We start from the raw sequence: 21,981 nt of genomic DNA, 5'->3' as shown, positions 1-21,981 counted from the left end.
GTCCTGGGTTACTTCAGATATCACCCTTGAAGGTAGGATGATACCCCTTTACTCTCACTAACTCCTCAGAGCTGTTCAGGCAGTGAGCTAAGGTCTCCTCTGTCTGACTAGACTGGTCTGATCTAGTTTACTGGCTGCACTGTACTGGTCTCCCTCAGAGGCCAACTGATCTGACTGACTCTTGTCAGTCTCTCTCCTCTGACTGACTCCTGTCAGACTAACCTGACTGGATTAACTCCAGTCTTCTTCTTCTGATCTCTAGAACTTTTCTGGCCAGGGGTTTTATTACTCCCACTGGTCAGGTGGTGATTACTCCTCCTATTGCATCCCAGCTTACAATACAATATGATAACAGCTGTGATTGGCTGATGGAATGGCATCACATTAAACAATTTACTCCTGCCTTACCAGGCAGCATCTACTGCTGCAGTGTTTCCCTGTGTTGTGTAGTGACCTGCTGTGGGGTTGATCAGACTCCACACAGGATGCAAGCTACATATTGGGACGTATTCGCAACAACCCCTCTGCCTTGTATCGGCAGGGGTGTTGCATATATATATATATATATATATATATATATATATATATATATATATATATACATATATATAAAATATATATATACACACTATAAATATACTTTATATTTCTGCATCTATAAATGTATCTATCATCTACCTATAAATCTATATCATCTTTCATATTTATCTTCTATCATAAATCTACCCATCATCTGTCTCTCCTATAACATTCTCCTACAGTCCCATATTAACCCCTTAACGCTCTGCGCCGTAGCTCTACGGCGCAGAGGTATAAGGGAAGTATGAAGAGGGCTCACGGGCTGAGTCCTCTTCATACAGAGGTGGGGGTTTTTGCATTTTGCACAAAACCCCCACCGCTAATAACCGCGGTCGGTGCTTGCACCGATCGCGGCTATTAACCCTCTAAACGCCGCCCGCAAAGTCGCGGGCGGCGTTTAAAAGACGGCGGCGCGCGGGCGCCGCCATCTTTTTTTCGATCGCCACGCCCCCGAACGTCATCGGGGGGCGGCGATCGGTTACCATGGTAGCCTCGGGTCTTCTCTTGACACGAGGCTACATGGTTTATGCAGGTTCGTTACAATGAGCCAGTGGCTCATTGTAATGTAAGACCTGCAAAAACGCCATATATTGCAATACTGTAGTATTGCAGTATATGGTAGGAGCGATCTGATCATCTAGGGTTATTGTACCCTAGATGGTCTAAAAAATAGTGAAAAAAAAAAGAAAAAAAAAAGTTTGAAAAATAAAAAAAATTAATAAAATATTAAAAGTTCAAATCACCCCCCTTTCCCTAGAACGGATATAAAACATAACAAACAGTAAAAATCACAGACATATTAGGTATCGCCGCGTCCCAAAATGCCCGATCTATCAAAATATAAAAACGGTTACGGCCGGCGGTGACCTCCGAGGCGGGAAATGGCGCCCAAATGTCCGAGATGCGACTTTTACACCTTTTTACATAACATAAAAAATGAAATAAAAAATGATCAAAATGTCGCACAGACCTCAAAATGGTAGCAATGAAAACGTCGCCTCATTTCGCAAAAAATGACCCCTCACACATTTCCGTGCGCCAAAGTATGAAAAAGTTATTAGCGTCAGAAGATGGCAAAAATTTTTTTTTCTTTTTTGTACACATTCGTTTAATTTTTGAAAATGTATTAAAACACAATAAAACCTATATAAATTTGGTATCACCGCGATCGCACCGAACTAAAGAATAAAGTAGGCGTGTTATTTGGAGCGAAGAGTGAAAGTCGTAAAAACTGAGCCCACAAGAACGTGACGCACGTGCGGTTTTTTTTCAATTTTTCCACATTTGGAATTTTTTTTCAGCTTCGCAGTACACGGCATGTTAAAATAAATAACATTACGGGAAAGTAAAATTTGTTATGCACAAAATAAGCCCTCACACAGGTCTGTACACGGAAAAATGAAAAAGTTATGGATTTTTGAAGTTGGAGAGCGAGAAATGAGCCGGAAAACCCTCCGTCCTTAAGGGGTTAAAGATACTTACCATACTACTGTGTGTAACTACAAAGTGTTATTATTGTCCAGGGCTAAAGGAGCCTCTTACTGACTGTGACTGTTCATAAAATTGTTTGATTTTGGGGCCCCACTTTTAGTTTTGCCCCAGGACCCCATTATGTCAAAATCCGGCCCTGCAATGAGCACCTTCTTCCCCAGGGAATAATAGTGCTGTAATGTTATCATGATCACAATTTGGAGCTGCTGTACTACGGGGAAGAGGGGAACAGCTTGTATCATATATTGCTATGATGCATGTAGTCCTGTTCTCTGCATTGTGGACAGTCCATGAAATGTGGCCACTGCGTGGTCCGTTTTTGATAGGGTTGTAAAATGATGTTGCATGGAATTTATTATTTGCACATTTTTTTTATTCTTTGGGTGTTTTTGTGTTGCTTATACCCCCTATAACTGTATGTGGGCAATTTTCTTATTACTGGAATCTCTGGCAAAAATGATTGTTTTTGCAAAGTTTTTAGCCAGAGCCAATGTGTGTGTCAAAAATAGTTATGACTATAGGGGACGACTCATAGCATAAAGCAAAATAAAATAAGCATTTTGACCATTATGGACCTTTCCACCCCTGGCTAGCTCTTAGGGGCGTCCATTTGCCGGATTGGCTGTTGGGGTCAGGCTGACCCCGAACTGGAACGTCAGGTCCGCTCAACTCTACCAATAATGCATAAATCATTTAAATAATTAACATATTAGGTATTTTCTGCGTCCAAAAATGCCAGATCTATTAAAATATAAAAATATTTATTATATATCGAACAGTGTAACAGAAAAAAAATGACAATTCATTCATCGTAAAATGATCTTAAGGCTCACCTCCGCTGATTTTCATGATATGATTCCACAGAAAAAACTTATACGCAGTCAGTTTTTTCCTCTAATTATGCTGGGGAACCAAGTGTTATGAATTCTAGCTAATGTTAAACCATAAGGGGTTTTTTTTTAAGTGTTTTTTTTTTCTTTTTGGAACCATGTTAAAAAAGACCAAACAACGGATTTCAAGTGGCCTTAAAAAAATCGAATGCGGATACAAAACGATAAGCACCTTCAGTGCTGCCACAGCCATTAATCCCAGAAACTTCTTGTGCCTCAGGCCTAGTGCCTAGCACACAGGGAAAGTCGGGAGACTTACACCCAGAACTGCAGCTTCCACCTCTTCCTGTGGGCCGGCTCTCCATGACCTTTCCAGCTTAAGAATCTGCTGTTACCTGTTATGGCCATTGTCTACTGGACAATAAAGAACTGTAAGTTGATTTGTACAATGTTGCCTCCGTCTGATCCCTGGATATGGCCGTTTACCACCACGAGCTTCCCCATCCATCACCCAGGGACTCTTCCTATAGGGGTTGCCGCAGGGAGAAACCATTGCATCAGCCTCTCCCTCCATATTTCTTGCACACACCACCTGCTGGAAACCTGCCAGGCTGTAGGTCATCTCTCCGGTCTCTATACCAAGCACCGTTACCACAGCATGCCCAAGGCCGCACTAGCTAGCCACTCCGGTATTCTGGGCACCGGCTGCCTCTAGGCACCAAGAAAAGGCCAGGCCTCGTGGGGGATGTTGCACATGGATGTAGCAACTTTTACTGTATGAAATTACAAGATTACCTCCCTCTTGACTAACCTTCTGGGGGTCCTATCTTCTGAATGGGTTGATGGATTTAAAATAAACCCAAAAATAAAGATGGAATTGCTGTAAATTTATCACATGGTTTAGATAAAAGCAGACCTTGGTGCCTGGTCTGCTTTTAGTATATATTGAATGTTTTATGAATCCATGAGGTGGTCGTCTCCATGTGTATACTGGATAAAGATTTTCTACTTTTGTCATCTATAGGAAATATGTATTAAGCAATGACTCTTTGTAAAGGTTATTTCTAAATGTTTATAAAGCAGACCGGTGACTTTAATATGACGCCTACTATCCTGAATATATTCCATTAACGGATACAGCTATGACATGAGGTGAGTGTCACAGTGTTAGCGAGCTGCACTTAGGAGCCTGAAGAAGCAGTATTTTTGGAACCTCTTCTTAACCCTGCGTTCTATATGCTGAAACCATTTTTCATTCCAAGGATAATGGATCCTGAAATAGGGTACCATGGATCGCCTGAATTGACTGTCAGTGATTGCCATAGAAACTGCAGTTTCCAACTAAAGTAGAATTATTGTAACGTTTTCACCTTTAAAAATGGATTATGGTCGATTTGACTGATAGTGACCTGCAGCGATTTCTGTAATAAAATACATGTAAATGTTATTACAGTTCAAGGGGAATTTCAGTAGATATGCGTTTTGGTGAATACTGTGACACATAAGTAACAAAAGAATAATACAGTATATAATGGGGGGAATTCATTATACTACATTTGGACTGTTTTTGGTACATGTCTTGCTGCGCTCACCTCCTCCTCCTCTCCCCGTGCCGCCGTGTGCCCGCTCTCAATGCATCAGTCCAGTGCCGTTTGTTTGCAGATTCAAGGGAAGTCAGGGTGGATAATAGATTTTTGAGTTTAAAGGCATTTTTCTTCTTGAGCCTAGCCCCGTGCAACATAAATATTCTACACAAGTCGCATTTTAGTACTTCCCACATGATCGGGGCATTAGTGTGGTCAATGCCATTGCCAGTTTTAAATCCCTCTATGGCATTTTTAATCTCATTTTTAATCTCAGGCAGAGGGCGTCTTTCAATAAGTGATCATTAAGCCGCCAGGAAAATGACTTCCTCTTAAGGGGATAAGGACTAATAGCGCCCAACACTGGCGCATGGTCAGACCATAAAATAGAGTCTATGGAGCATGTAGGACTATGATCAAGAAGAGAATGTGAAACTAACACAATGTCTATACAACTAAATGTGTTGTGAACACTAGAGTGATGACTATAGTCCCTTTGTGCAGTATGCAGTATCCTCCGAAGACCAACTAGATTCAATTTGGCTATCTCTTGCCTTAATCTACAGGTGGCTGCATATGAGATTGAGGACCTACCTTCAGAAGTGCCAAGATCCGAGTCTGTTTCTGAATTTTTAATGTCGCCGTGTAAGTTCACTGCAAAGGGGCCAACTGAGGCTCTGTCGCCGAGGGGCCTACTGAAACCTGGAGCCGGCCCTGACTGCCTCTATATTCCTTATTTTTCTTAGTGATTAGGGACAATCTAATTCCGACACTGCCTATATCTACAATCACACTGCAGCCCACCTCCTTGTTGCTCCGATGTTTACACAATGTTGTACTCTTTCCCAATATTGTACTTGTAAAGTGACATGAGGGATCTAAAGGAGTCTGCGGTCAAAAAGAAATAAAAAGTTTGCTGTGTAGCTCTCCTTTGATATTTAAATGCAGACCTGATATTGAAACACAAATGTCATGCAAACACATATCCAATTATTTTTAAGTGCATTTGTCCTTGTAAAATGTTAAAATGCCAGGGGAAGAAAAAACTGTTGTCATGCCAACAGGTTTTGTCACATTGTACAGATAAATCAAAGCATCTAACATCTAGAAATTGCCTACATCGATATCAGTGAAGTTTGTAAATGCTTCTTGAGTTTAATAAAAAAAAAAATAGCAAATTGCATAAAGAAATATTTTCAATGCACTGGATTTTTTGTGCGTCCTTGTGCTTTATATTTTGCTCTTCTGTGAGACCGTTGGATAAAGATGGCCACTGGTTAAGAAACATGATCTGCAAAACTGTGGCGATAAGTTTCGGATCTGATAGAACATTTAATTGCCAGATATAACATGGTTTGAATAAATGCCTATACGAATCAAAAAGTACTCGAGTTGCCCTGAAAAGACACCTGTGACCCCAAGCAGGAAACCCGCTACTCGATACAGAGCAGCTTCTCCAGATTACGGGCCAGATTACGGTCCCCATCGAGGCCTATGGCACCTGGTTGTGGTGCAGTGAGCACAAAGTGTGACCCATACCAGTGCTCGCCCAGGATAGCACACAGGCGCATGAATGGAGCCTTACACTTACAACTTGAGGAATGGAAACAATGGGGGTCATTTACTAAGGGCCCGATTCGCATTTTCCCGACGTTTTACCCAAATATTTCCAATTTGCGCCGATTTTCCCTGTATTGCCCCGGGATTTTGGCACACGCGATCGGATTGTGGCGCATCGGCACCGGCATGCAAGCGACGGAAATCGGGGGGCGCCGCATTTAAAAAAAAGAAATGTGTCGCTTGGGACGCACTTACCTTCACTTGGTCCGGCCCGGTGAACTCCAGTGCGTTCAGATGCTTTTCAACGCAGTAGCGCCACCTGGTGGACGGCGGAGGAACTACCTTGATGAATCCCGGCCAGACCCCAATCCAGCGCAGAGAATGCGCCGCTGGATCGCGAACGGACCGGGTAAGTAAATCTGCCCCAATATTTTGCTCTGTTGCTGTGGACCAGAAGAATTGGTGAGTAAGAAGCAGATGAGAACTGACTGGGATCAGACCTGCACAAACATGAAGGTGTCTCTAGCACCTTGTCTTGTTGTGGCGATATATTGTCGTACTGCCAAGCAAAGCATTGACCCAGTTCACAATGAATAACATGTACTTTCCCCAGTCATAATTATTGGTCCATGTTTCAGCAGTGTTGTGGAGCTTCCCACATTATTCCCTACATAACAGAACAGAGCAGGGATATCCTTTTTGGAGTAATAGTGGTAGCTAGGAGTCCCCCATCAACTGTGTACCATATGTTGCCTCAAGGCCTCCAAAATTAAAACAAAAAAAAAATAAAAATTTTTATTACTCTAAATTGCCGTACTTAAATAGTTATAATTAAAGAAGTTCCTCAGGAACTTAGTAGGACACGTCTTCCATCAGTAATATTGATGGTAGATGCCCATTAAAGTATTAAAGAGGACCTGTCACCCAAAAAAAAATCACTAGGAGCTGCTTACTAAAGTAAGCGCTATCTCCGATGCAGCAGTGTTACAATAATAGCGTTATCGGAACCCTCCTATAACGCTAGCAAACACTGCTGCGAAGTACAATAGAAACGCCAGATCGCGCTCAAAGTGGTCCGGGGTATTCATGAGTGGGCGGGCTAGGGGCTGTGACTTCTGCATGAAGCTCGGCAGTCACTGCTGGCCCATGGAGTGGGAGGGGTGATCTGGAGGAAGAGGCAGCGCCTCGGACCGCCCCTTCATGAATACACTGGATAGCTTTGAGCGCAGTCCGGTGCTGCATCAGAGATAGCGCTAGTTATTTTTTTCATGGGTGACAGGACCACTTTAACCCGTTCACGACCCGTGACGCAATAGCACGTCACGGGTCGGCCGCGGGTGCATGGAGAGGGCTCACGCGCTGAGCCCTCTCCATAGCCGGTAAGTCTTTGCTGCATATTGCAGCAAAGGCTTACCGGTAACACCCGCGATCGGTGCTAGCACGGGTGTTTTCACCTCGATCGCAGCCGGCAATGCTGCCGGCGGCTTCAAAAGGATTGCGGCGCGTGGGCGCCGCCATCTTTTTGAGGATCGCCGCTCCCCGTGACGTCATCAGCACATGTGCTATCAGCACATTGTAATGTATGAGTAGTAAAATCCCCATATACTGCCATACTGTAGTATGGCAGTATATGATAGGATCGTGCAGACACCCTAGGGTTAAAGTACCCTAGGGAGTCTGAAAAGTACTAAAAATAAAAATAAAAAAAGTTAAAAAAAAATTATAATAAAAAACCCTAAAAACTCAAATCACCCCCCTTTCCCTAGAACTGATATAAATATAAATAAACAGTAAAAATCATAAACACATTAGGTATCACCGCGTCCGAAAATGCCCGATCTATCAAAATATGATAACGTTTTTTCACTGCGTTTAATCCCGTAACGGAAAATCGCGCCCAAAGTCGAAAATGGCACTTTTTTGTCATTTAAAAAAATTAAAAAATTCTATAAAAAGTGATCACAAGGTCAAACAGTCCTAAAATTGATAACATTGTAAACTACATCAAAATCCGCAAAAAACAACACCACCCACAGCTCAGTACACCAAAGTATAAAAAAGTTATTAGCCCCAGAAGATGGCAAAATCCCCCCAAAAAATTTTGTACAGGAGGTTTTAATTTTTTTAAATGTATGAAAACATTATAAAACCTATACAAATTTGGTATCCCCGTAATCGCACAGACCAAAAGAATAAAGTAGACATGTCATTTGGGGCGCACAGTGAAATCCGTAAGATCTAAGCCCACAAGAAGACGGCACAAATGTGTTTTTTTACCAATTTCACTGCATTTGGAATTTTTTTCCCACTTCCTAGTACACGGCATGGAATATTCAATACCATCTCTATGAAGTGCAATTTGTTATGCAGAAAATAAGCCGTCACACAGCTCTGTACATGGAAAAATAAAAAAGTTATGGATTTTTGATCATGGGGAGTAAAAAATGAAAATGAAAAAACAAAAAGGGCCAGGTCCTGAAAGGGTTAATGGCTTACGTTATAGTGCTCAGCTGCCTCTTATCACTTCTCCCTATTTGAGCTTGCAACACAATTTGAAAGTTAAATCCCGCACTCAGTCCAACACATCCCCTGATTTCTGTCGCATGTAAGCCAGCGCAGCTGCGACAAAATTGGATCCCATGAGACACAACCCTCTGTTAAATATCTGTCACAGCCGCGCAAAACCCCAAAACGTTGGGAAGTCTGACGAAAGTGCGTCCACGGACCCTTAGTAAATAAGCCCCAATGTGTTGCACAGCATAAAGGATGCATTGGGGCACATTTACTAAGGGTCCGCACACCGCCTTTCCGTTGGGTTTCCCGACTTTTACCGAGTTGCGCCTCATTTAACAGGGGTTTTTGGCGCACGTGGTCGGATTTTGGCACAATCACGCCGACTTTCATGCAACACAAATTGCAGGGAGTGGCCGTCTTACAACCCGACTGATTCGGACTCAGCACGGATTTAAAATTCAAATTGGGTCATTCACTAACATGCACGGGGAAGAAGAAGGTCAACTCCGGCGGACCTCAGCGGAGAAGCGACACATGCAGGATATCGGGCGCGCAATATTAGTGCATCGCGCCAGACTTCATCCTCGTCGGACAACACACCTCAGGGATCGCGACAGAACCGGGTAAGTAAATGTGCCCCATTGAGTCCAGTTTTTGTGGTTTAACCTCTGGTACTTTCACTCTCAAAATTTATATCAAATGTTTCAGATTGAGACTGCAATTTACATTATCACTTTCAGAATGTAGGTTTAATGTTACATTTCCAAGCAGGTTTAAGGAAAGGATTCATTATTTTTACTCACCCAAAATTATTTAATACAATTGTTTATTTAAGGGACAACTACCATCAAAATCCAGCATGATAAACCAGGGGCACTTACTCATAGGCATCACAACTGTGGTCATAATTTTTATATTTATATCCATGGTCTCCTTCCTTCTAAAATCAACGTTTTAAATTATGCTTATTATCCTGAAGGGGTGTTATAAGACCCCCTCTGTGCTGTAGCTTCACAGGCTGTTACACTGTGCAATGAGCACTTCCTCCTCCCACTCTGTGCTTAAACTTCCGCTACTGCAGTGAAATTTAATAAGGCAGGGAGGAGGGTTAGACAGGGTGTAACAGCCTGTGAAACTACAGCACAGAGAGGCTCTAGTAACACCCCCCAAAGTCCATCAAGCTCATTATATTAATTTTAAAAGGAAGAAGGCCATGGATAACACATATAAGAAGATACCACAGTCTCCCTGCCTGGATCTATGAGTAAGTGTCCCTGGTTTATCATACTGGATTTTGATGGGTGATTTCCTTTAATATAATGATACTATTTTGGTATTAAAAATATAATAATGAAATGTCTTTCTCATGTGGAGTGACTATTATTCTGAAAATAAAACCAGGGGAACAAGTTTCTTTGCTGCAGATAGAGATGCTGAATGGCAGGAGTTAGGATAGAGACCTCACTAAATCAGCTGCAGGAAAGTAATTCAAGTCTGGAACCAAACTCATCTCCCTAATACATCCCCAAGAACAGGCAAGAAAGTGTATTTCATGTGACAGGTCTAAGACTGTGACTGGGTAAGAAGTGGTTGCACGGTATCAGCACTTCATCCCATAATGAGCCCCAGGTTATATGAAGTACACAAAGAAGCTTTTATACATTTCTATGGTAACGCTCCCAAAATAGCCTTCAAGTATGTGCGTTTCATTTGCGGCTCTGGTGTCCAGAACGGACTTACTGCCATAGGAAGACATGCACTTAGCAGTGAGATGAATGTTACTATACGTGTACTCACTGCGGGTCAGAGGGCAAGGCGGTGACCTTGTACTGCGGTGGCCTCGGACATACAACATGGCTCCTGAGGTATTCATGTGTCACCTTCTACTGCTAGACAGAAATCCAAAAACATTCGTGAGGTGTAAAGGGGCTGCCCACTTTTAGCAAATACTTGATATATTTTGTGATTTTGTGTTTGTGATTTTCCAATATACTTTCTGTATCAATTCCTCACAGATTTCTAGATCTCTGCTTGCTGTCATTCTATAAGAAGCTTTTATGTTTACTTCCAGTGGGTAATAATCTGACCATGGTCACACAGGTGCACGGCTCGTTAGTATCACAGAGAGTAATCAGAGCTGTGCGAAATAACGAGCCGTGCACCTGTGTGACCCTGGTCAGATTTCTATCCACTGTTAGTACCACAGTAGATGCCCCCCCAAAAAATGTAGGTTCATGTCGTGAAAGTACCTGGTGGCTGATGGAAATATAAATATATGGACAAAATGTCAAGAAACAATCAACAGTAATCAATGATTGTACAGGCGGTCCCCTACTTAAGGACACCCGACTTATAGACGACCCATAGTTAAAGACGTTGTTACTATAGTCCAGACTGCAATAATCAGCTGTAAGGTGTCTGTAATGAAGCTTTATGAATAATCCTTGGTCCAATTACAGCAAAAAATTTTGAAACTCCAATTGTCACTGAGGCAAAAAAAATTTTTGTCTGGATCTACCATTATAAAATATACATACAAATTATGATTTACATACAAATTCAACTTAAGAACAAACCTACGGACCCTATCTTGTATGTAACCCGAGGACTGCCTGTACATATAAAGAGATGCAGATCCCAGCAAAACAGCCTGTCTGTACGCAGGTATACAACATGCCAATGCAATGCCCCTGAAAAGGCAAAAAGAAATACTACCTGAATGAATGAATATGTTAGAACCATGTTACCATGTAAAATGTTACTGGCCCTTTAATCAGTCCTGTGACTTTGTCCATGTGAAGTAGACACAGGACAGAAGATGGCCGCTGGTCACATGTCCACATCACATGTCCTGCACCTGCCTGGGCAGGTCATGTGATCATCACTATGTTTGTCTGTAGTCGTTAGTTGCAGTGCATTCAGTATGGCCAGTGTTGTGGTGAGACATCTCTCAGTGAGGTACTGGTAATGTGCAGTGATGGCCGTTACACATCTTTCTATGGTAACAGAGCAGGACAGTCTGTTACATCATCACTGGGAGCAGAGCCTGGGAGGGAGGAGGAGTTACTGAGAACTGTGGGATAGTGGGACTTGTAGTTGTAGGTGACTTCCATCTTGGAGATAACTCCACCTACTTTAGACAGCCCATAAACTTCTGTGAATTATAAAAGCAAAGCAAACATTTTCAGCTCCATTTTGTGATTCATCACATTGAGTTTTGTATCCATTGTATTTAGCATTATTTGTATTTACCATTTTTGTATTAGATACCTATATTTGCAGGAATACCCCTTTAAGGCAATTAAAGGAAATTCACGGAATACCCCTTTAATGTAAATGGGCTACACTTGGTGCATCAGCGGCATTGATCAATGGGGCAGATTTACTTACCCGGTCCATTCGCAATCCAGCGGCGCGTTCTCTGCGGTGGATTCGGGTCTTCCAGCGATTCACTAAGGTAGTTCCTCTGACGTCCACCGGGTGTTGGAAGCTGCTGCGCTGAAGTCCGCCAAGGCCCGCCAGAGTTTACGATGTTATACTTGGTGAAGGTAAGTGCGTGTCGATGCGCCACAATCCGATCGAGTGCGCCAAAAGCTCGGGGCATTTCAGGAAAAATCGGCGCTAATCGGAAATATTTGGGTAACACGTCGGGAAAACGCGAATCGGGCCCTTAGTAAATGACCCCCAACGTGTTGGGTCATCAGACGGCCAGGGTGCCGGTTTATTCCTCCACTATTCTTTACCCTGTCCTACTGCTAGGTGGCTGTTTTGCAAATAGCACTGATTTCTACTATACCAAGGATATCATTCAGCTACATATAAGTAAAGTATCTGGGAGAAGAAGAGTAGTATAAGATGACTGCCACACAGTATTATAAGCATGAGAAAGAGGGATTCCACTAATCCGGATCCACTTTAATTCATCTAGAGTTGTATCCTTTGTTCTAATGTGGTTATACACTTTAAGTTAATGTCAGGCTCAAGAAAATCTACATATTATTCAGTAATCATTAGGTTTTAGGTGTAATTTATACTGTTTCTGAACATTTCTGAAGCACGTAATGTTTTTACAGCAGAATTTGGCTTCTCACTGCGTGTATGCACCCACACAGGTAATATAATAGCAATGCTGTTCTGTATCATAGCGTAACTGTGTGTCTTGCCAAATTCTAGGTGTGCGGGCGCCTCCTACCCCTCTGTCCAATCAATATGAACCCTTTATGTATAATAAAATCCCTATTGTGATAGTATAGTTAGCAATGTTCTTTGTTCTTACACTATTGATATCATTACATAATAAGGAGCAATGCTGCTGGCTCCGCATGACGGGAGAAATATCTGTTAGGGAGCCATTACCGGAACAAAATATAGATATTGATCGTAAAGGAGATTGCTTGTAAAAATAGAACATTGACATTTTAAATGTATTTGCTATAGTCACTATATAGGGGATCCGGACCAGAACAGACAGGTTCCTAGTTCCATCTAAAAGCTAGAACTAAAGGAGTTCTGCTAAAAGCTATGTAATGAACTTGTCCTAATGCCACCCTGGCTGGTTGCCACAGTCAGGTTGGCAGAAAAGTCCCACAGACCTGCTATGAAAGGGTTAATTCTCTTTCAGCTCCTTGTTTTGTGGCTGTGCAGAGTTTAATACTTAGGTTTAGCTTTATAATCCAGCATTCTCATGCCTTCTTTGTTCTTAGTTAGACGTTGTGCCCTACACTCTGATTCAATTGCGCGTCCAACTTCCTGCAGGTGTCACTGCTGCGCCGAGGTCCGCCGGAATTCACCATCTTCTCCTCGGTGCATGTATGTGCTTGATTTTGCGACACACTTAGTTTTTTAAATTCTGCAGTTTTTCCAAATCCGTCGGCCACGCCCCCCGATTTCTGTCGCATGAAAGCTGCCGTGATTGCACCGACATCAGATTGCGTGCGGAAAAATCCCAGTGGAATTCGGCGCAAAACGGAAAAAGTCGAGAAACCCAACGAAAGCCCTTAGTAAATGAGCCCCAATGTGTGTACTTCCTACCATTACCTAATGAGAGATTCTCCATTGGATTAATCCTTTTATTGGCTCTCATGTTTAGATGGTGGCTTGCTGGTGCTGACTCTTTCTACATATCTGCCTCTTACATATTGATCATCGGTCTTTGATGCTGTGATGGTTACGCTTCACCTACCATCACTTCTAGTTGGCAACATCTCCACACATACCACCTGGATATTGTTGGCTGCAAAAAAGTTGATCACAGTTACAAGCCAGCAGACTTGTGCAGTAGCTTCCATGAGCTAACCTGCAGCCTCTCTATCCAACAGCATTCTGCTTCCAATCCCAGCACACGTCGCAGATGTTTGCAGAGGCAAAAATAACACAATTCTGAAATCCCCCAGCCCATGGCAAGCACCATGATCCATTGGACCCCTTGCCACTCCATCAGACTTATGGAGCAGACGGTCACGCATGGCCATTCTGCTCCATTAATCTTTCATTCTCGTGATCTGTGGGGGTCTCATGGGATAGGGCCTAACTTTAGTTTGTGAGAAAACCCCTTTAACAGGAAAAATTCTAGGTGTCAAGGATCCAAAACCCTCTAAAATGTGCTGACCCTCCAGCTTCTTAGCTGGCAGGCTGCAGGGAGAAGCACATTGGAACTTCTCACAGCTCAAAGATAAAGTAAATATTGACTTTATCTGTTGCTAAATTTTGATAAGGGATACTGTTAACTAATGTTCATATTATTGACCCTTTCCTACACAGAACAATCAGAGCACACTTGCTTTCTGATTTTCATATATTGCGTGATCAATTTTTTAATATAAATTGAGTGAGAGGATGAACATTTGATCCTCTATGCCTAATGTGGCTACATATTACCTCCGTGACCCAGAACTTGTCCAAAAAGTTAAGTAGAAAAACACACATTCCTGAATAAAGTTTTTATATCATGCCAAAAAATATAGGTTTTTGGGGTGCCTTTATGTTTTAATCTGTTTAATCGCTATATATTTTGCAGGTTGAGACCATCTTAAAGATTATCTTAAGATTTAGTGATTTTATGATGATTTATTCATGTGAACATATGGCTATGAGGTATATATGAACTTTACATATGTTCACATATTAAATTTTTAGGTGTGCAAATTATTCTCTGTTTGGGGCACATTTTTTGTTATCAAAGTAAACCTTTATGCATTTTTTATAAAATTTTTCAATTTGATTCAAAATTGCATGAAGGTGCCACTGTCTAATAACTCCTTAATGCAATGTTAAAAATGTGGCTAGTGTCTGCTTTCAGAAAGGATATGGTTTGTTGGGGTTTAGTCTAATTCTTTATGCTTTTTTTGTATTTGTCAAAAAGGGTTGGACGCACCCTTCCGCTACAAATCAAGATTTTCCTTTAGTAGTCAAATGTCAACCAACAGCTCAAGCTTGGCTTGGAAATTGGGTCTCGTAACAGGGAAATCATTCCAAGAACACTAACAAATCTGAATCATAATCTTGGGGAAAAAAGATGTAGGTGTTACAATGTTCTAGCCAGTCATTTAGTGGGGAGAGGGTACTTAGTTATTTAAACATTTTTTCCAATTTCATTTCTGGAATCTGTTATGTTTTTCATTAAAGATCCTTTCTAAGGATCAGGGTGGAGTTTTCTCAAGGCTGTTTGCTTTTTAAAAAAAATGTATTTATTTATATATGCTCCTATTATTAATGTATTTATGTATAAATAATACAAATTCAAGATCTCGTGAAATCTTTTTCTCTTTTATTCCTTATTTATTTGCTCCTCCACTTTTCCTTAGCTACATGTGGGTATAATTCTTAGAGCATCCTTCTTATCCAGGCTAACAATATACAGAACACATGGTTGTTAAAAAATAAGGATACTGAGTAGCATTATCAATTTGCTGTATCATATTGATTTTTTTTTTCCAGCTAAGATATTAATGGGGAAAAAAAAAACTTCTTTGTAAAGTTTACCCCAATCATCAGAAAGAGTACAGGAGGCTATTACCACCATGAAGAAATCTGCTGTCAAGAAATTGCAATAAAGGAGTAAATTGAAAGTAGAACAGAAGAATTGTACAGTTATGCTGTGCCAGTTATCACACTGTTTCTTTACAGCAAGAATGATAAGAATCTACAAGCAAGTAGAGCCCAAGGGACTTCAACATGCCTAGTGAAAATTGGAAATCAATAGGAGTCTATAATCGCAAGCAAACTGCATCATTTTCATTAGGGTGAAAGATGACAGACATCGCACTCTTTCTATAGAAATGGTAACACACAGGGCATTTCGGGAAGCTTGCCTCCTCAGTCATCAACAATTCATCACAGTGGTGGAGAAGAAAATACCTGGCTTTTCTATAAAAGCCTCACTGATAAAATCAGCTACCATGTCACATACCTCCCTTTCAGCGCAGACCTTCTTATGATTATGGATGAATATCGGATACCTTGGAAAGATGGAAGGGGGAAGGGAAGGACAGATAGAAAATAATGAGGAATTGGCATTAATCAAAAGCGCAGATGAAAATATTCCAGTGGGTTTTTTTATATCCTTTCTGTTCTTTTTTTTTTTTTAATGTACAGGTAAGAAGAGTAAATCATGTTTTTTAATGATGTGCGGAGGTCCAGAGGGCAGCCGAGGCTTGCTTTCATGTTTTTATTGTTTAAGGTGATAGATGTATAACTTTAGTCAGTCTGGACAAGACCTTTTAGATTCATAAGGTTTGTGTGTAAGAGGTAAAAGAACCTTTCTTCTAAAGACTGTCCTGGAAATTATGGCAAATGGGCAATATCCCATGGATCCAAAGCATCGCAGCGATTTGGGGTGGGTGAAACTTTATCTAGAAACTGTACCATATACTCTTATTGTGGGTTATCGTTTTTATTACTCCACTGGTGGCCCCAAAATAAAAAAAAAGAAACCTGTAACCAAAATAGATTTGTCCTTACAAGTTCCCCCTGATTTGCCAAAGTGCTGTTACCCACAGAGAGGTTGTCACTTGAACCCCATAGACCAGTGGTGGTGATGGATGCCAAATGTGGCATTTAGAGCCTTTTTTGTGGGCACACGGGCCATCACCTCAGTGCCAAGCTGATCATATAAGACTCAAGACCTTCTCCTGCAGTCCCAGGACATCCAGTGCTCTGCCTGGAACTGTGAGGGGGTGTGGAAAGAGTTGGATAGTCATTGGAGCTTCTCCTCCAAGTCCTGTTATTCTGACTGTTCTGGGGGACCCTGGAATTTGAATTCCCTCTTATTTTTCTATTTTATTTCTTTATCAATGGTATTGATGTCCTAAAGTGGCAGATGATGGGTACGTTTTGTAATAGGTTTTGAAACAATACCAGAGAGAAACTCTTGAATTTAGCCTGAAGATACATACAGGGGTACATTTACTTACCCAGTCCAGTCGCGATCCTGCGGCACATTGTCCGACGCTGATTCAGGTCTGCCGGGATTCACAAAGGTCCGTGCGCCCGATATCCTGCATGTCCTGGTGCATGTAAGTGCTGATCTTGTGACACAAATTCTTTTTTAAATTCCGCAGTTTTTCCGAATCCGTCGGGTTGTCGGACGGCCACGCCCCCCGATTTCTGACGTGTGAAAGCCGGCGCCGATGCGACACAATCCGATCGATTGCGCCAAAATCCTGGGGCAATTCGGCGCAAAGCGGAAATATTTGGGAAACCCGATGAAAGTGGGGCGTTCGGACCCTTAGTAAATGAGCCCCACACTGTGTAAATATGTTATCCCGGAAAATCTCCCTGGACCACAGCTATTGCCTACTGTAACTCTACCCCTGGACCACACACCAAACATCACACCTCTCAAGAGTAGTCTGCATGATTTTCACAATCTGCATGAAATGTAGACACCGGCTATATAAAAGGACTCGGGCAAGTCATTTTTCAACTTGCTGATGGTACATAATTTGCACTTGTATGGTGATTCTCCATATAAGCGTTAACATTCCATTGCGTATGGATCATTTGCTTTTGTTGCTTTCTAAAAAGGAATTAATTTGCAGACAAAGTGAAATCAAGTTAAAGAGAGAATAAAACAAAATCCTGTGGGGAAAAATAGAAATCTGTCACCTCATATTAAGTATAAACCTTAACAAGCCAATCTGGATAAAATACTTACCGTACTTACATGTCTATTTATATATCGCTGACCACGTGATTTTGCATTATGTGAATTTGGTCTCTTAAAAAATTCTGTATTTATATCTATGAGCTGCTCGTAATGGAAAGAATAAGAATAGATGAAAAACAAGAGCATTGAATAAAAATCAGAGAATGTAATTAAAAGTTAGGGAGTGACAGGAAGATGATGAAGGCACCTCCAGCCTCAGCAAGTTAAACCACACACATGGATATGTGGCTTGGGTACCAGAGATAAATACTGTTAGTTTGGTGTGGTGACACCACAAAGATCAGGTACAATGAAAAATTTGCTCTTCTCTTCTTTTTGTTCCATCATTCAATAAAATCAACCAGATGTGAAAAGGCCTTAACACATATTTGTAATCAGTAGGAATGAACAGGCCATATTAAATACTAGGGGGGGCAGGTGCTAGCAGACTAGGGAACAGGGGTTGGCTATTATAATATGGGGCTGGTGGCTATATACTAGGGGACTGTTGGCTATATACTAGGGGGCAGGCACTGGCTATATACTAGGGGGCTGTTGGCTATATACTAGGGGGCAGGCACTGGCTATATACTAGGGGGCTGTTGGCTATATACTAGGGGGTAGGTACTGGCTATATACTAGGGGGATGCTGGCTATATACTAGGGGTCTGCTGGAGGACATGGGCTGTTGGCTATATACTAAGGCGACATGGGCTGCTGGCTATATACTGGGGGAAGGTGCTGGCTATATACTGGAGGACATGGGCTGCTGGCTGTATACTAGAGGGCAAAGGCTGCTGTCAATATCCTGGGGGCAGGGGCTGCTGGCTATATACACGAGGGCAGAGGCTGGATATACTGGGTGGTGGCTGTGACCAATGCATTTCCTACCCTAGGCTTATACTTGAGTCAATAAGTTTTCCCATTTTTTTTGTGGTAAAATTAGGTACCTCGGCTTATACCCAGAACGGCTTATATACAAATATATACAGTAAACTGACTGAAGTTCATCTCCGGGTTCGGGGCACGAAGTCACAAAGTTCAGACCTGCTCATCAGGTATTACACAGAGCCCACCGCAGGACTTCAGATTCTTTTTATACAATAACAATGCATTTTGGGGGCATAGAAAAACATAGAAACATAGAAACAGTTGGCGTCCATCCATGAGACTGGCTATGCTATGTTTTGTCTTCTCCTATACTCTAACCCCCCAATTTCATCTCCAGCATTACTCTTAAATGTAACCTTGAGAGCCGGAATTCAGGGGACTCCATAGTATTTCTAATAATGGCTAACAATCTGTAAATCTTTTTGCAAACTGCATATCAATTCAGTCATTTTTAATTAGAAAAATTTGAAAAAGTACAAAAATCATTGAAAATGATTGAAGGATTAAAAACTGATTTGCGGCAAAGTTTAATTTAATTCTAAGAAGTCTGGTTGTGGTGAGTTGTACAGGAGGCATGATGCTCCTAGTAGTCCTATGTAAAAAGCAATTTAAAGTAAAAGCAGCAGACGTTAATTTTCATGAACTGTTCATTTGCATATTGCTCATTACATTTTAATATCTGGGAACATTACATTTAAATAATAATTTAAATAATAAGACAATCCTGTGAGCAAAACCTCTTCTACGCTCAGCTATCTTTTCAGGCTGTTTTATCAAGCATGAAAATTGTACCAATAATAGCAATGAGTTGTACATAGACTGCAATTTCTGCCAATTTATTTTAGAAATGTTTTATTAGGCTGAGATGATGACTTCTCTGATGAATGCGCAAGTCAGGTTACACTGATAAGTTTCTATCTCCTGTCTAGTCAATAACTCGTTTATGTAGAAGTCACAGTGCAATAAAGCCATTATTACACTTTAGGTACTGTCCATTAGCTGGAGTGTTCTCCAGAGAGCGACATTTTGTTTTCTGTCATCCCATCATCGTTTGCACCATCATAGGGAATAAAATGAAAGTACAGTAGTTGAAATAACACAAATGTGTTACTAAATGAAATATAAGGATTTAATAGGTTAAAAAACAAAAAGGGATAAAAATTACGTCATAGGGAGTCCCTTAGAAGGTAACTCACTTCCCTATGGTAGGCCATTGCTCTTCTGCTAAGCACCAGGGATCTTACAGATCTGAACAAAGTGGGGGGAATTCATTAAGACTGACATTTAGAACATGTGTTAAAATTTCCCCCCACAGACTGCTCTCTACCCATATTAAGAAATATTGGCCTCTTAGTAGATATGGGCGCAAACTCCACTAGTTCCGATCTGTAGACCACATCAGAACTGGAAGAGTTTTTTTACTCTACTCTCTGGAGGATTAATGTATAGTCAAAGTGGCGGGCCAGGCACCCACCCGCTTCTTTCCCATTGTACACCCCAACATGCCCAAAGTGGCATATGGGTCGTAGAATGGGAAAAACTGTGAAGGACGGGGAGATTCAAGTGGTTTCTCATACTGGTGGAGAAGCCATAATGAACCTCCCGCTAGTGTCTTTATTCTTGAAGCCTCTCTAATTCTTAGAAATTAGGGCACTGGAGTGTAGTTACAGATGCCTATAAATGATACTGTGCTGGTTTTTACGCAGTGTTTCATCCAGTGCATCAGCACAGTCTCATTTATAGGTATCTGTAACTACATTCCAGTGCTGTAATCTCTAAGAATTAACCTTTCATGGTACCAGCTCCCCTAAAATGCCAAAGACTGTGAAACACGTCATGTCTGGACATACGAAGCCCCTTGGAGTAACAACCATACAGAAGTGGCACAATAGGGCATCTTATTTACGGGCAAGTTTCCGGTCAGGGGGCAGCTCCCTACGGTGGACACTCCGAGAATAGGACTGCAGCGGTAAATAGCTATTTATATACAGGGTGTACAGGGATAGATAATCGTCCTATTGTAGCTACCAGATATCAACATGCACACCATTAACCTTGCAATGGGGTCTTAACCCTCCCCCTGCCTTTCCCCCTCAACTGCTGCCTCCTTGTGTGCCTAGAAGCCTATTGATTCTGAAGTGTGGACACAGGGACCGGATAATGCACACTTTATTGGATCAACACATAAGCACTGACCACATCAAGAATTGGTAAGACCCGCAAACAGGGCCGGATCATAGGGGGGGCTCCCTGGGCTAGAGCTATATATATGGGGTATATAGTTAGTTATTATTAGAGCTGTTGTGTATATATTTATAATAGGGGGGTGCATATAGTTATTATGGGGGCTATGTACTTAGTTATTATAGGAGGTGTTGTGTAATTAGTTATAATAGGAGAACTGTATATAGTTAGTTATTATAGGGGGTGTATATAGTTATTATAGGAGGTATATAGTTAGTTATTATAGAGTGGTGTATATAGTTATTATAGGGGGTATATAGTTAGTTATTATAGAGTGGTGTATATAGTTATTATAGGAGGTCTATAGTTAGTTATTATAGGGGGTGTATATAGTTATTATAGGGGGTAGATAGTTATTTTGGGGGTATATAGTTAGTTATTAAAGGGTGGTGTATACAGTTATTATAGGGGGTATATAGTTATTATAGAGTGGTGTATATAGTTATTATAGGAGGTGTTGTGTATATAGTTATAATAGGGGAACTGTATATAGTTAGTTAATATAGGGTGGTGTATATAGTTATTATGGGGGTATATAGTTAGTTATTATAGGGGGTGTATATAGTTATTATGGGGGGTATATAGTTAGCTATTATAGGAGGTGTTGTGAATAGTTATAATAATGGGACTGTACGTAGTTAGTTATTATAGGGGGTGCATATAGTTATTATGGGGGGTATATAGTTATAATAGGGAACTGTATATAGTTATTATAGGAGGTGTTTATAGTTATTATGGGGTCTGTATATAGTTGTTATAGGGGGACTTTATATAAATAATGCTGGGGGTTCGAATAGTGATTACTAGGGGGCTGTATATAGTTATTGTTAGGGGGTTGTATATAGTGGTTGCTGGGGGAGCTGTATACAGTGATTGCTGGGGGAGCTGTATATAGTGATTGCTGGGGGAGCTGTATATAGTGATTGCAGGGGGAGCTGTATATAGTGATTGTTAGAGGGTTGTATATCGTGATTGCTGGGGGAGCTGTATATAGTGATTGCTGGGGGAGCTGTATACAGTGATTGCTGGGGGAGCTGTATATAGTGATTGCTGGGGGAGCTGTATACAGTGATTGCTGGGGGAGCTGTATATAGTGATTGCTGGTGGAGCAGTATATAGTGATTGCTGGGGGAGCTGTATACAG

At 41.3% G+C, this 21,981-nt stretch overlaps 1 long non-coding RNA gene across 3 annotated transcripts in view; it reads right to left on the bottom strand.

The window, feature by feature from the left end:
- Positions 1-21,981, bottom strand: part of LOC140104818 (uncharacterized) — a 52,312-nt gene that overhangs the window by 2,117 nt on the left and 28,214 nt on the right. Inside the window, exons 1-3 of one of the 3 annotated variants that reach the window (XR_011850420.1) lie at positions 11,273-11,398; positions 10,355-10,446; positions 4,271-4,321 (exon numbers count right to left, since the gene is read on the bottom strand). This is a non-coding gene — a long non-coding RNA (uncharacterized lncRNA). Of the gene's footprint in view, positions 1-4,270; positions 4,322-10,354; positions 10,447-11,272; positions 11,399-21,981 lie in introns of those variants that run through there. The other 2 variants (XR_011850421.1, XR_011850422.1) reach the window with 2 other exon arrangements.

Source organism: Engystomops pustulosus, chromosome 10, assembly GCF_040894005.1.
Source record: "Engystomops pustulosus chromosome 10, aEngPut4.maternal, whole genome shotgun sequence".
NCBI classification, from domain to species: Eukaryota; Metazoa; Chordata; class Amphibia; order Anura; family Leptodactylidae; genus Engystomops; species Engystomops pustulosus.
Note: the sequence above shows the minus strand (reverse complement) of the source record. Positions and strands in the feature narration are given on the sequence as shown.